General features: G+C 37.0%; 1 long non-coding RNA gene across 1 annotated transcript; it reads left to right on the forward strand.

Annotated features, from left to right (window-relative positions):
• The first annotated feature begins 3,626 nt into the window (after window positions 1–3,626).
• On the forward strand, window positions 3,627–4,659 carry LOC145768284 (uncharacterized). The gene is made up of 2 exons (XR_014288928.1): window positions 3,627–3,733; window positions 4,309–4,659. It is a non-coding gene; the product is annotated as an uncharacterized LOC145768284 (long non-coding RNA).
• The last annotated feature ends 10,353 nt before the right edge of the window (window positions 4,660–15,012 follow it).

The following is a 15,012-nucleotide window of genomic DNA, read 5'->3' on the forward strand; positions in this document are numbered from 1 at the left end:
CGGAAACTGCATAAAAGCAATGCTAGACAGTGGGCTAAAAAAGATAGCTTGCTCTCCTTCGCTCTGATTGGCTGAGCGTTGCTAGGCGATGGATCGGTCTATTGATAAGGATAATTTTTATGTTCCTCAATACTCATCTTCAACGTAGTTTCAAGTATAGGCCTACAGGTGGCGTACGCAGGATTTTCTCAAGGGGGGGGGGGGGCATTGACAGTAGCGGAGCCAGGAATTTTGAAAGGGGAGGTTTTGACGACCGGCGGGCGAAGCCCGACGGCGTTTTCGCCTAAGACGACACCCAGCGGCGGGGGGTCTGGGGGGCCTCCCCCAGAAAATTTTGAAAAATTACTTTGAATTTGGTGCATTCTGAGAGCATTTTCAACAAAAATGAGGGTATGACTATTCCTGTAAAATGGTGCTGTCAGGTGGCATAGAAAAAGGATAAGATCATGTTTTCTTCGGCATTTTTCGGAAATAAAGCTAAGTCTCTATGTTTTCTTGTTGCTAATTCCTGGCTGAGATGTTTGAATGTTTGGTATTGGCAAAACTCGCTCTTTTAATGCAGTTTTGTTTAAAATTAGGCAAGTTTTTTTTTAGACTGAAAGCATCATTCCCAAGCATAAGGAGACTGAAAGCATCTTTCTCAATATCGTGACGTCACACGCGTACCAAAGGGGGGGGGGGGGGTTGTAACCCCCCAAACCCCCCCTGGCTACGCTACTGGCCTTTGATATCCCAGACGTCTTCATGATATCCCAGTATGGTTTTAGCTTACACTTTATCCACTTCTTTCTCACTATAATAGGCTTACAGAACACTATGCTACATTGGCATACCTGGGGTGGGGTAGGTGGATTGGGCCATGTATTTCGTATTGGCTTAGTCTATAGAATAACATTGTTAATTGCTTTGACAGTGCAATCCAAAACATATTAAATGCCTTAATCTACGTCGTTAACTATTAAAACATTTTAAGGGGGGGGGGGGGGGGGGCATGGCCCCCCCCTGCGTACGCTAGTGCCTACAGGTGTGGAAATTTGGAATTCAATCCCATTGAAAATGAGAAAAAAAACTCCACTTAACTCATTTAAAAATCTTTATAAAAGTTTACTGCTATAATATCGTATCAGTGCTGTGTTAAGCACTGTTCGTAAGCAATTGTTCATAAAGCAATTGTTCGTAAGCAATTGTTCGTAAAATTAATTCTTCGTAAAACAATTCTTCCTAAAGCATTTTTTCGTGCATACAGTTAAAATTTGATGTAGGCCCATACGAAGAAATGCTTTACGAAGAATTGTTTTACGGATTTCATTTTACGAAAAACAGTTTACGAACAATTTGCCTATAGGCTAACCGGCTAAGTGATAGCAAACACAGTTATAACATGTCATAGCTAGGCTACGGTAGCCTACACCTTTTCTTGGAATAAAAGCCAAAAGCATTAACAATTTTTACTGGCAGTGGTCATGAAGTATTGAAATCATTCAATCCAGAACTTGTATGGCACAATAGAAGCTAGCATGAAAATTTGGCATACTCATTGAATTGACTTCAATCATAGTTAATAAATATACCTAGTTCGCCAACTGAATACGAATCTTGCTGTTTAAACTCGGCACGTACGCCCTCTGTCGGTGGTTAATACGTTTTGCTGAATCAGCAAAACTACTAGATATATACCTGTAGCCTAGAAAAATGGCGAATTGAATGGTTGCAGTGTTTGTTAGGTGAGTTTGGGCTGCTGAATGGGGGGAATAACGCTAGAAAGAAGAAATTGTGTTACAGAAGTGCTAAACGTTCCTTTTAGGCCTTCACTGTGTAATTTTAATTAAAATATAATACTCCATGTGCACGTTTTCCTCAGAACATACCGTAGCTCAGAATGCTTGCTGCACCAAGTTGAGCCATAGACAGAAGGCATATGCAGAAAGGCACTGGTATCATGACTAGGCCAACAAGTAGTTAAAAGATGATGTGAGTTTTCAAATTACTAAGGAATTAAATTTTGGCTTCTTCAGCAGAAGACCAAAACATAGGTTCTTAAAAGGCTGGTCAGTTGCTAACTTTTCTGCCAGGAATATTAGGCACTGGGTAATTTAAAGGAGGGCACTTGTTGCCCATGGAAATTGACCTAGACTCAAGATTAAACAGTACTTTTGTCTATTCAAAGTTTATAAATATATATCTAGTGACTGTACAGGTATTTATTCTGAAGAACATTTGATTAGATTATTTATTAGACTACGGTATGTAAATCTAGATACTTAGGCTACATCAGACATGCGCAATCAATCATTTTATTCTGTATTACAGTTACTAATCACTTGTGATCTGCTTGACATATGGTATGTTAACAACTATATTATACTTGTCAAAATCAACAATTTTGCTGTTCATTAAGAATATGTGCATTACAGTCAAAAAACTGCCCATTCTTGTGGCTAGTTTTCTAGGATAGGCCCATAAATTTATTCTAACTTGCCATTGAATATTTATTGTTTGTCAGTATACACTACAGACTGCAGATGTACTTGCAAAAAACTTGTTTGTTTATTACTGATAAAAAATATAAAGTTACGTTATGTCCCCAACGGCGGAACAGGCGGATGAAGCCAGCCAGGCTCAACGACTGTGAAGGCGGATGAAGGCTGCAGCATGCCACCAGCTCCAATCGTCTTGGTTTGCCTTGCCATTGGATAAAGCTGATGGCCCTGTCAAGTTTATGTGTGCTTGTTGAGTGTGCGCCAGCAAGTCCACGCTAATCAATTCACGCACAGGCGTCTTCGCAAGACACTCAAACCTAACGGCGATCGATAATGCATAACGGGAACAGGCAAGTGAAAGCTGGAAGTTTCTAGTGCGGAACCGACACGTTAGTGGTGGTAACTTGATTCAGTCGCTCTATCTTTTGGAAGAAGCAGGAAAGATGTTCGGCAGCAGTTATCACGACTGAGCAGCCCTCTTTAGGATCCACTCTGCTCACCCTGAATAGGGAAGGGGCTAGAAAAGGTGCCCTGAACATAGTCTGCTTCAACTCAACCTGTCTGGAAAACCGCGTCCAGAGGGTTCACCTTACCTGCGGTCGAAAAACGAAATATGTAACTATGAAATTTGGAACCTGGAATGTTAGGACTCTAATGGATAAGTCCAGCTCAAATAGGCCAGAAAGACGAACTGCTATCATCATCACGTTATGTATGTAATCTCCTTTCTTGTTCCACTTAATGTATTTTGCACCAAAATGAAGAAGTGCATTTGACATGACACATTTGTATTGGTACTGTACTATGAGTTCTTATTCACTAACCACAGTTGATTTTGAGCAATTTCCACTAAAAATATGCTGGTGCTAATTCTCACAAGCACATAAGCAAAATAACTATGTTTGATTGAATTAAACACTGGTGAGCTAAGGTAGGCTATTGGTAACTTACGGTACTTTTGAATGCAAACAGCTAGCTTCATTCAAAAGGAAATATACACTGCAGTTCTATATTTCGGATATGTCACATTTAGCATGTTACTCGTGGGCCACTCATGATATAGAAAACAATTTATATGCATAATACAAATAGAGAATGTTCATAAATACAGTATATATTTATTACAATGCAGCAATAAGTGTACAGAAAGGTTTTTAATTATATTGTTTTTAAAAGTCATTAAAATGTTGTCACAATGTTTGGAGGCTCTTCAAGACATGAGTAAAGAAGAACTTACAATATTTTTTGATGAGGTATGTTTAACCACACTTGTTCAGATGCAAAATACTATTCATATATCTTACTAACTAAGTCTCTTTAAGACTCCTATCCAAAAATGCTCGTTGAATCTGCAATTCTGACGCTCTTGTCAAATCGTCATATTTTAAATGTGCCATTCGCAGCTTGTCGTTAACAATTCTCTGCAACAGCATTATCTGTTAACCGGGTTATTGTGATTATTCTTGTGTTTTTTGTTTTTGTCTTTTTGCATACGTATGGTAATTAATATGGACTTATTGGTCTGATGCAAATAGATAATAATAAAAATAATATTATCAATATGAAATTTGGAAATCTAGCCAGTGAAATACTTAACTGCTTCAGGGTTGGCCTTCAGGTTGAAAAAGTTAGTTTTCAAAAGCATAATATATATGTACACCATTATGATGGTGTTACTTTAGAAGTGCTTTAATTCAATAATTTCGTAGCTAGATTTACATTTTGAGGTAATGAACGTTCTTCTTTGGGTGCCATGCCTTCTAAGTTCGGAGAGAATAATGGCAATTGATGAAGATGGTGTAATACTGAATTTATTTGTATTTTACAGTTGAATGAAGATTTGGAAGGTGGAAATTCTCTTCGAAACGTGGGGTATTACACCGACATATTGCGCAATGAAATCGATAACCTTAATCTGCCTAATGCAAATCATGACTACTGTGAAGAAAGCTTATTGTCGAACTTGGACTGTGCAAGGTATACAGCAATCTATTAACTGGAAACCCTCAACGAAGGCGCCTTTGAAGACCCTTGCTATGTTGACATGTATTGTTTTCGCTGTGATGGTCAGAAATAAAAAAACTGAACTTCTAACTTCTGCTGGAGAGATACATGCATATGAGGACTCATATTTTTTACCACTACAAGACTTCCTACAAGAGAAACAAAACAGCAAAACAGTCGCATAAGCCGAACAGTGCACTACGTAGCACTCTGAAAAGTACAAACAATTCTGAAAGCAAACATTGAAGGAGGATTCTTGTTGTATTTTGTTATCCGTTTTTGATTTGTACAATAAATATCGTAGCATACTTTCATCGTATGCTTTTCAAGGTGATTTCATAGCACATTACTTTAAAGAATAAAATAGGCTTTCTATTAACACCGTAATTTAAATAGGTAGCCTACTGTAAAAAGTACACAGAAGGGTGCCAATGCGGCAATGATGTAGTTGCAGTGAAAGTACAGTAAACCACTCTTATAACCCTCATTCATCTGAATGAACTAATACGTATAAGAAACCATCCGGATTAAAATTCTCGTCTATATACCCATACTGTATGTTATATGCAAGGTTTACTGTACCGGAAATTAGCATACAGTATGTGCTGTAGATATGGATACGCCACTTTCAATCACTGTTTTATGCAGTCTCGAGTAAAGCGCAGTATGCCAGAGTGGTTAGTCTAATGTTCACTTCTCGACATTAGATCCCTTCACTGCAGAGTGCTTTACAATATCTAAGATTTTGGCGGTACTGCCAAGCATAGCCGTAGGAGAGTAAAAAATTTTGGGGGGGCGAACAAAATTTGCCCAAATTTTCCAAACTTTGCCCAAATTTTGCCTTTGCAAACATATTTTGAAAAACACAATATTACTCACAACCTCTGAGATAGTGTAGTCTAAGAACTCCAAAATCATCAACTTGGCAGTGTACAAAAACACAGGCAGCAAAACAAGGCTGAATTAACTTTAAACTAAATAAACCATCAAATTGAAATAAGTCATCAAATTCAAAAAACATTCATCAACTTGGCAGTGTACTATAAAAACACAGGCAGCAAAACAAGGCTGAATTAACTTTACACTTAATAAACCATCAAATTGAAATAATTTTCTTGTGGCACAAAAATATGTATATATATATATATTATATATACAGGCCTAACTGGATTCAACAACAAATTAAACTGAGAATTCAACAATAACTGGACAGCAGTGGCTAAATATCCATGCCCTCAGATCATTTCAAAATCTCAAGACTCAAGGTTCGTAAATTTGCATTGAAAAAATCTAAAATGACAACCTATTTACTCATCAAACTAAAGTAACATTACTTACTCCATGCTACTTAAAACCTTGCAACCTGAAAAGAATTCGACAATTTATCATACTATGAGCATCAAATTTGCACCTTTGAAGAAAGCTAAGTTGCTATTAATTAGTATGAATATTGATCTCATTACAGTGAAGTTGTAGCCAATGTTTTTTCATTAACATCATTACCAAGATATTTTAAGTTCATGATGAAGCAACTACTGAAATCGTAGGCACTGAACTAAAACAACTCATAGGCCTATCCTATAGGTAATAGTTTCAAACTCAATCCTTGCCAGAAAATACAGACAACATCATCAATATCATACTATCTACATTGCCCGATATATTAACTAGAGATGTACCGATATATCGGCATCGGTATCGGTGATATCGGCCATTTTTTGAGTATCGGTATCGGCATCGGTATCGGCAAAATTTGGCCGATACTAAACATGTAAAAAAAGACGTTTGCTGCGGATTTTTGCAGAAGCAAAGATATTACATAGATTTTTTAAAGTAGTAACTAACACCACATTGATATAGAAAAATAACAACCTGTTCAAATTTTTGATACCTCACACTCCCATGACTTCATGTGCGTACCTCTTGGCATTGTTTGCTTACAGTGATTCTTTCACTCAAACAAAACGTTTTGTTTCAGCAGTTTTGCGTTGTTCGATTCTTAAGTTGTGAAGGAGACTCAATTTCTCCAATATTTATCATTTGTGTTTCTTTTTATTTCTCAGCAGAGGATAAAACCAGGCCAAGACTACCCAGGTAGCAAAAATGTATACTTTTGCATCGTTTTTACGTTGCTAAACGTTTAAAAAACCATGTAACTTGGTTGTTTTTAGTAAGCTGGTTTTATCAGTTTGTGATTTAATATCCACATTTTGTTGTAATAAACTCACCAAGCTTAAACAATGTCATGGCAGAGTAAGTAGGCTTAAAATGATAGCAATGGGACTACCAATCCTCACTAAACTAATCAATAAATGGTCTTGTTGCGCCTAAGATGACAACCTCATTGTGAAGAAAGGAGCGTTCTTCCCGGCTATCAGCACAAGGCTGAGCACTCACTAGTACAGCGAGCTGTTGCGATTCGCTAACCATAACGGTGTAGCTTCCACGCTAGCCATTTAGACCATTAAATCAACTATATGTTTCTCGGCAGCCGTTTTGTAGCAAGAATTGACATCGACAAGAATTGAAATGGCTAGTGTACGCCCGGACAGCAGAATAACTAAGTGTTATGATTTAATTTAGGGTGCTTTAAACAGAACATTTTTGCACGTAAAGCATTAAATTACCACTTTGGGCCCATAATTTGCTTGCCAAGCACTCGCTTACCTTTCTGGGCCCTTTTGCTAGATTATGGGCCCCCAGGACTTAAGAATAACAACTTTAATGCTTGAAATCAGTCGTTTAGAATGGTTTTAGCCAAACATTTTTGCGCGTAAACTATAAAACCAAAATTTCGGGCCCTCCCAACAAACACAGGCTTGGGCCGTCAAGGGTACGCCGTACCCTCCGTACCCCCTCTCATAGGCCTTGGTCATTTTAGGCGCAACAAGACCATTTTGATTAGTTTAGTGAGGATTCGTAGTTTCATTGCTATCATTTTGAGCATACTTATTCTGCCATGACATTGTTTAAGCTTGGTGAGTTTATTACAACGAAACGTGGAAATTTAATCAGAAACTGATAGAACCAGCTTAATAAAAACAACCAAGTTACACGGGTTTATTAAACGTTTAGCAACGTAAAAACGATGCAAAAGTATACATTTTTGCTACCTGGGTAGTCTTGGCCTGGTAAAAGCTTTTCAACCGAACGACAAGCGCCATTAGGTTGCACATTACTTGTCGAATAGTTTTTGTACGACTACACAAATCACTTGGTTTACATTTTACATCTTATTATCAATTATGATAGCCTATTTGGAGAGTTTGCGCAAACACTTTATTAATTTTTCAGAAACCCCAATTATGATGTAATGTTTCTTCCCTTATACCCCAGTCCTCAATTATGGTGGCCTTTCATTACTAAAACCTACTATTATGACACAACAATGCAGTTGAGATTGGATTCTTGAATCTTTAATAAGTTATGCCAATTGAAAGCTTTTTTCAATAGTTTTATGCAAATAAGGTAAAACTTAGCATTTGATATGATTCCTTGCAAATACCAAAATTGCTTCTTTTTGTAACACCAAAGTATCGGCCAAAATATCGGTATCAGTATCGGTATCGGCCTAAAAAAGTGATATCGGTATCGGGATCGGTATCGGCCAAAATATTGGTATCGGTACATCTCTAATATTAACTGCATGAATTGGATGCCAAAACAACATAACACTTGCCTGTATATTTGATCATTGATTGCTATAATACTGTGTCATTCATGGTAAATAGCTGAGCATACCAACCCTAGGACCAGTAAACACAAGCAGCAGTTATTACAAAAAATTCTTTTTATAGAAAACAATTCAACTGTAGCCCACAAAAACATGAAATCAAACACTGGAAAATTCACAGGTACTAAAACGAAGCTTAACATTCTCCACAAATTGCAACATACCAAATACAATATTTTCCAAAATTGAAGATGGCACTGTTTACATTCATGGGAAAATTTTAATGTATGTCATACAAAATATTACACTATAACAATATATACAAAGTTTTTAAACTGGTAAGATGTTCAAAACTCATGGTAAGATTGATTCTCTCAATAACTGGACATTTTTACAAATAAATTTATTAGTAGAATATAGATAAAGAAGCAAAAACCTCATAAGATTACCAGTACAAAGCAGGGTTTCAAAATTCCACCAATGAAGAAATGTGTATTAGTTAGGGCAATATATGACAAAATATGACCTTACCCCAAAAAAATTGCAACAAAAGGTTTTTCAACTGATTTGATTAGTATTGGGTGTCAGTATTGACATATTCAAAATCTTAAGCGATCCAACTACCGGAAAGTGGTTATTTTCAAGATGGCCGCCAAACCGTTAAAATAACAGGAAATTGACCATAACTCGGTCATCATATGACTAAAACATGTAGTTTTGGTGTCTATATCTAGGTTTTTATACCCTGTGAAGTCAATGAGACAATTCTCAGAATTGTTGAATTATCTGATAGCCTGTAAATTCAATATGGCAATCCAAGATGGCTGCCAAACCAATAAAATAACAGTAAATTGACCATAACTCGGTGATCATATGACCAAAACATGTAGTTTTGGTGTCTATATCTAGGTTTTTATACCCTGTGAAGTCAATGAGACCATTCTCAGAATTGTTGAATTATCTGATAGCCTATAAATTCAATATGGCAATCCAAGATGGCTGCCAAGCCAATAAAATAACAGTAAATTTACCATAACTTGGTCATCCTATGACCAAAACATGCAGTTTTGGTGTCTATATCTAGGTTTTTATACCCTGTGAAGTCAATGAGACCATTCTCAGAATTTTTGAATTATCTGATAGCCTATAAATTCAATATGGCAATCCAAGATGGCTGCCAAAACAATTAATAATGAACAATAACAATGTATTGGTAATGGTTATTAAAAAACCCGGTGAATTTCTATATATATTTGAGTAAACTAAGTAAGCATAAAGAGTTCATACGATGTGGTTATGTACAGTAGACTCTTGACATAATCAGCATAAAGAAAGCATATGGATCAAGTATTACTAAAGCTCATCGCTGTCACTCTTGATGTCATCGTCTGTAATTATGTGATTGCTGTATGGGTTGACACATGAACCAGTTTGGCATGGTCCACATCCAGCATGGCATGGTAGCCCATATCTCCGGCAACTACAGTGAAGTGGACACGATATCAAAGATCCTTGACGTTTAATCACAACCGGTGAATGCATGAATGAAGAGGAGCTGTGAGCAATGAGCATAGGCTATATCTGGCCCGGTGATTGCCTTCAGTTTGTTGATGTCGTGTATCTTGGTTGAGTAAGCTTTGTCGGAGCGAAAGTAAAGGTCTTTAATGTGTGGGTCAGTGTTAGCATAGCATAGTAACAATATTAAAAGAGCCGTGTCTTCACCAATTAAAGTCGTGCCATGTCGATGAGGGCTGTCCATCTGCCGTCTTGGCGATGTCAACATCTGCATCACCTGGTGCGCTGATCACATTGCAGCTTTTATTCCTCAGTTGAGCAGAAATTAGAGAAATTAATCCTTCCTTGTTGGAAGCTCGAGACAAAAACTGCTCCTTCTTTCCAATGAACTTGGTGTCTGCAGTAAAGTGAACAACCCGGTGGACGTTCATGCCGCGTCTTTGATGGGTATTGTCTTTGATAGACCGACCACCATATGCATCAAAGACCACCGTTGCTAAGCGATAATGACGAATGGTATAATCTGCATACGACTGTACAATAGACCCACAGCTGTCTCCAGCTTCCCATAGCACTCGATGCAACAAGAACCCCCCATCAAGAACGTAGTGATCGGTTTTCGGGGCAGATTTTTTCACTACTTCATAATCGCCTGACGTCACACTGCTGGCATGTTCTGTGATGGCGGGAGCTATTTGAGACTTATCGGCTTCTCGGAAAAAATGTCTAGCTTCAAACAAGGCGGGTTGGCATGTACTGAGCTCGTGCTTTATCACTTCCTGCATGGAGAGATCACCTGTTTGATTAAGGATCTTGGAAACAAAGCTATGATCGTTATGTTTGGCAACGATGGCAGTAGTAACCTGGAAACACAGCGCTGCAATACATTGGTCAAGAAAATTACAACATTCAAGTCCTTTGTTCACCCTGAACATTTTCCACCTACACCATCCTCTACCAAATTCCACTGCCTCAGAGTTTACTACCAGATTATGGTCTGGATGGGTAAGCTACTGACGATCGTGTGGATGCTCTAGACTGGGGATGGAAAGTAGACAATAATCAGATGGTTCCAATCATGACGGACATGAAAGCTGCCCCGGACAACCTACTGAAAATGATACACTGCAATTGCGAATCGTGTCCACCTCACTGCAGTTGCCGGAGGTATGGGCTACCAACCATGTCATGCTGAATGTGGACCATGCCAAACTGGTTCATGTGTCAACCCATACAGCAATCACATAATTACAGACGATGACAAGGAGAGTGACAGCAATGAGATTTAGTAATACTTGACTCATGTGCTTTATTTACGCTGATTATGTCAAGAGTCTACTGATGTACATGACCACATCGTATGAACTCTTTACGCTTGCTTAGTTTACCCAAATATGTATAGAAATTCACCTGGTTTTTAATAACCAATACATTGTTATTGTTCATTTTTAATTGTTTTGGCAGCCATCTTGGATTGCCATATTGAATTTATAGGCTATCAGATAATTCAACAATTCTGAGAATGGTCTCATTGACTTCACAGGGTATAAAAACTTAGATATAGACACCAAAACTACATGTTTTGGTCATAGGATGACCGAGTTATGGTCAATTTACTGTTATTTTATTGGTTTGGCAGCCATCTTGGATTGCTATATATTGAATTTATAGGCTCTCAGATAATTCAACAATTCTGAGAATGGTCTGATTGACTTCACAGGGTACAAACACCTAGGTATAGACACCAAAACTACATGTTTTGGTCATATGATCACCGAGTTATGGTCAATTTACTGTTATTTTGTTGATTTGGCGGCCATCTTGGATTGCCATATTCAATTTATAGGCTATCAGATAATTCAACAACTCTGAAAATGGTCTCATTGACTTCACAGGGTACAAACACCTAGATATAGACACCAAAACTCCATGTTTTGGTCATATGATGACCGAGTTATGGTCAATTTCCTGTTATTTTAATGGTTTGGCGGCCATCTTGAAAATAACCACTTTCCGGAAGTTGGATTGCTTAAGATTTTGAATATGTCAATACTGATACCCAAAACTAATCAAATCAGTTGAAAAACCTTTTGTTGCAATTTTTTTGGGGTCAAACCATATATTGCCCTAACTATATATCCTAATGATTATTAGTAATAGCTTACCTCTGCCTTCTTATTGCATTATTTTACATTTTGCAGATATGATATATCATATATATACTAAATCGAAGCTTAATATTCTGCCCAAATTGCAATATACCAAATACAAAAGTTTTAAAATTGATGACACTACATTTAACATTTAAAAAAAATGTTAATGTATTTCATACAAAATGCAACACTATAAACAAATTCCTAAACTAGAAAGATTTTGAAAACTCATGGTAAGATTGATTTGCCCAATAACTGAACATTTTTGCCCAAATATTATTACAAATAAATAGGCTATCATACATTAGTAGAATATAGAGAAAGAAGCAAAAAACCTCATAAGATTACCAGTACAAAGCAGGGTTTCAAAATTCCACCAGCGAAAAAATGTACCGTACCGTAGTGTATATCCTAATTCCAAATGAACTTCAGTGATAAGCTTACCGGTACCTCTGCTTGCTAATTGCATTTTTTTACATTGACACTCTGCAGATATATACTGAATCGTGAATCGAAGCTTAACATTCTGCCCAAATTGCAATATAACAAATACAAAAGTTCCAAAATTGATGACACTACATTTAACATTTAAAGAAAAATGTTAATGTATATATTACATACAAAATGCACATAAAGTAATAAGCAAAAACCTCAGAAGGTTATTAGCAGGCTACCCAGCAAGCTTAGAAATCTCACCTGTGAAGAAATGCAGCCTATGTACATGCTGGTGAATATCGGTACTAATAAGCTTAACTTTGCTTGCCAATTATGTTCTTTTACACTTTACTTTTTGCAGGTGGTGTTGAATCGAAACTTATCATTGTGCCCAAATTGCAATACCACATGCAACAATTTTCAAAATCGATGAAAATGCATTTTACTTTGATTGGAAAATATTAATGTATATATCTCATAAATTATAACAATTACGTAAAGTTTCTAAACTGGTAAAATGTCGAAATATCATGATAAGATTGATTTGCCCAAATAAGTGCAGATTTTTGCCCAAATTCGCGGCATTTTTTTTTCAGCGGGGGAGCGACCGCCCCCCCTGCCCCCCCATCTCCTACGGCTATGCTGCCAAGCATTCGAACTGTAGGTGCGGTATCACATGCAACTCTTTGGTCAACGTTGACAGCCGAAGTAGTGTTCAAGATGATCCTGCTTTATTCTTCTTGCAAGTACAGCAGCCAGCAGCAAACGTTTCTTGAATTATCGCTGGTAAGGACAGATGAGAAGAGCATCTGAAGCTTTACTTAGTAGCATCTTCTCTCTATTGACATCCCCAACTAAATCTGAAAATCAATGACCTATCAAAAATAACATTTAGCAATGTATGTTATAATTAGCACACGTGTTCATCACAAATTAACTATACACATTACACAGGGATGCCAGATTAGTGAATCTTCTCAATATACAAGTACAGTAGCAGTAAGCACCATATGCTTCTTGCTTAAATTTAAAAAAAAAAAACGCATAATATATATATATGACACATTACGTGATTCACTAGGCATCAGCTCTTAATTTTTACTAATGTCAACCATCATGACATAAAATTATTTTATTGTGTTGATCTTACCTGATGAAACTGTTTTGCCCACTGTGCTGTTGAAACAGAAATTTTTTTCTTTTCACCACTTGGAACTTTGTATGATACAAACAAAATTCCACATTTGTAGTGCTGCTACATTGTGGTAAACAGCAGTTTATTCCAATATTCCACCACACTTACACTTAACTTGTGACATTATCCAACTAAATAATCATAACTAAGATAATTCATAATCCTAAAAAGCATATATACAGCATTTGATTATGAACTGTAATGCTAATAACAACAAAAGATAATTGCTAATAAAGGTAGTGGTTAACCGGTTACTGCATTAGTGACCTGCTGGTAGTCTCAAAGTGGACTAATTGACCTACAAAAATGGTAAGCTTAACATAATAAATAGGAAATTACAACACAAAGGAAATAAACAAAACATAACCTTTGTCAGACAGCATAACTGCCTTAACTGGTCCATTCAATCAAATTTCCAGCGTGTACATAATCAATTAAGATGCTATACATGTCGCAAACCAGGCTTACCAAATATGGAACAAGTTACGGTATCTGATTCTGCTGTATCTTCCGTCAGCCTAACTAGTTTTAAGCTAAATCTCAGGACTTTTAACCTTTGTGACATCGTTGCTTTAAATTACTGAACCTGCATACATACATACTCAAATTTGTCTTGCTAATGCTCTTTGTTTACAAATTATTTTTGGAAGTGGCTATTTTGAGTGCAACAAATTGAAACCTATCACCGTTTTGTAGTATCACTAAATAAAACAACTTTAATTACACTTTTCAAAATCACTGTCAACTGAATTAGTTGATCAATCAATGTTTTTAGAAATGATGCTGGCTAAGCACCATAGCATCTTCCAATTATGGTACTAATTTCAAGCTTACTTTAGCTTAAAGCTTCCACAAATATGTAGTAATTAAACCCTTCAATTACTAAGCTGCTGTATATACTTGGTACATTGAACTTTTTAAAAAATATGCATATTTTTACAAAATATGCAACAGTGAACCATTGTCTTGCAAGATCTCCACCATGAGATGGAACATGTTTGGACACATTCTGAGACTTCACCAGGACTCACCTCCCCAGAAAGCCCCTGAATTTGCAATAATTGGCAGCAAAAAGTACCAAGGCCGAACCGGACGTCACCGTACCAATTTATTACAGCTGTTGAGATCTGACATCAGAAAAGCTGGCCTGGGATCCCTGCTCAGCACACCACATCTCCATCGATTGCAAAACATCGCAAAGGACAAAACAGAATGGAGATCCTATCAACCTTGTTGAAAGACTGATCGAAGCCAGCGGATGCCAAACGATTTGGCTACACTGGCGGCGGAGACAGTTACAATAATAATAATAATAACATTGAACTTTAAAGACCACCTTTAAACTTATGAACTTTAAAGACCACTACTTCAAACTAATCACTTCCTTAGTAATTTGAAAACTCAAATCATCTTTTAACTACTTGTTGGCCTAGTCATGCTACCAGTGCCTTTTTGCATGCTTTCTGTCTATATGGCTCAACTTGGTGCAGCAAGCATTCTGAGCTACGGTATGTTCTGAGGAAAACGTGCACATGGAGTATTATATTTTAATTAAAA

This window comes from Aplidium turbinatum, chromosome 4 (assembly GCF_918807975.1).
Source record: "Aplidium turbinatum chromosome 4, kaAplTurb1.1, whole genome shotgun sequence".
NCBI classification, from domain to species: domain Eukaryota; kingdom Metazoa; phylum Chordata; class Ascidiacea; order Aplousobranchia; family Polyclinidae; genus Aplidium; species Aplidium turbinatum.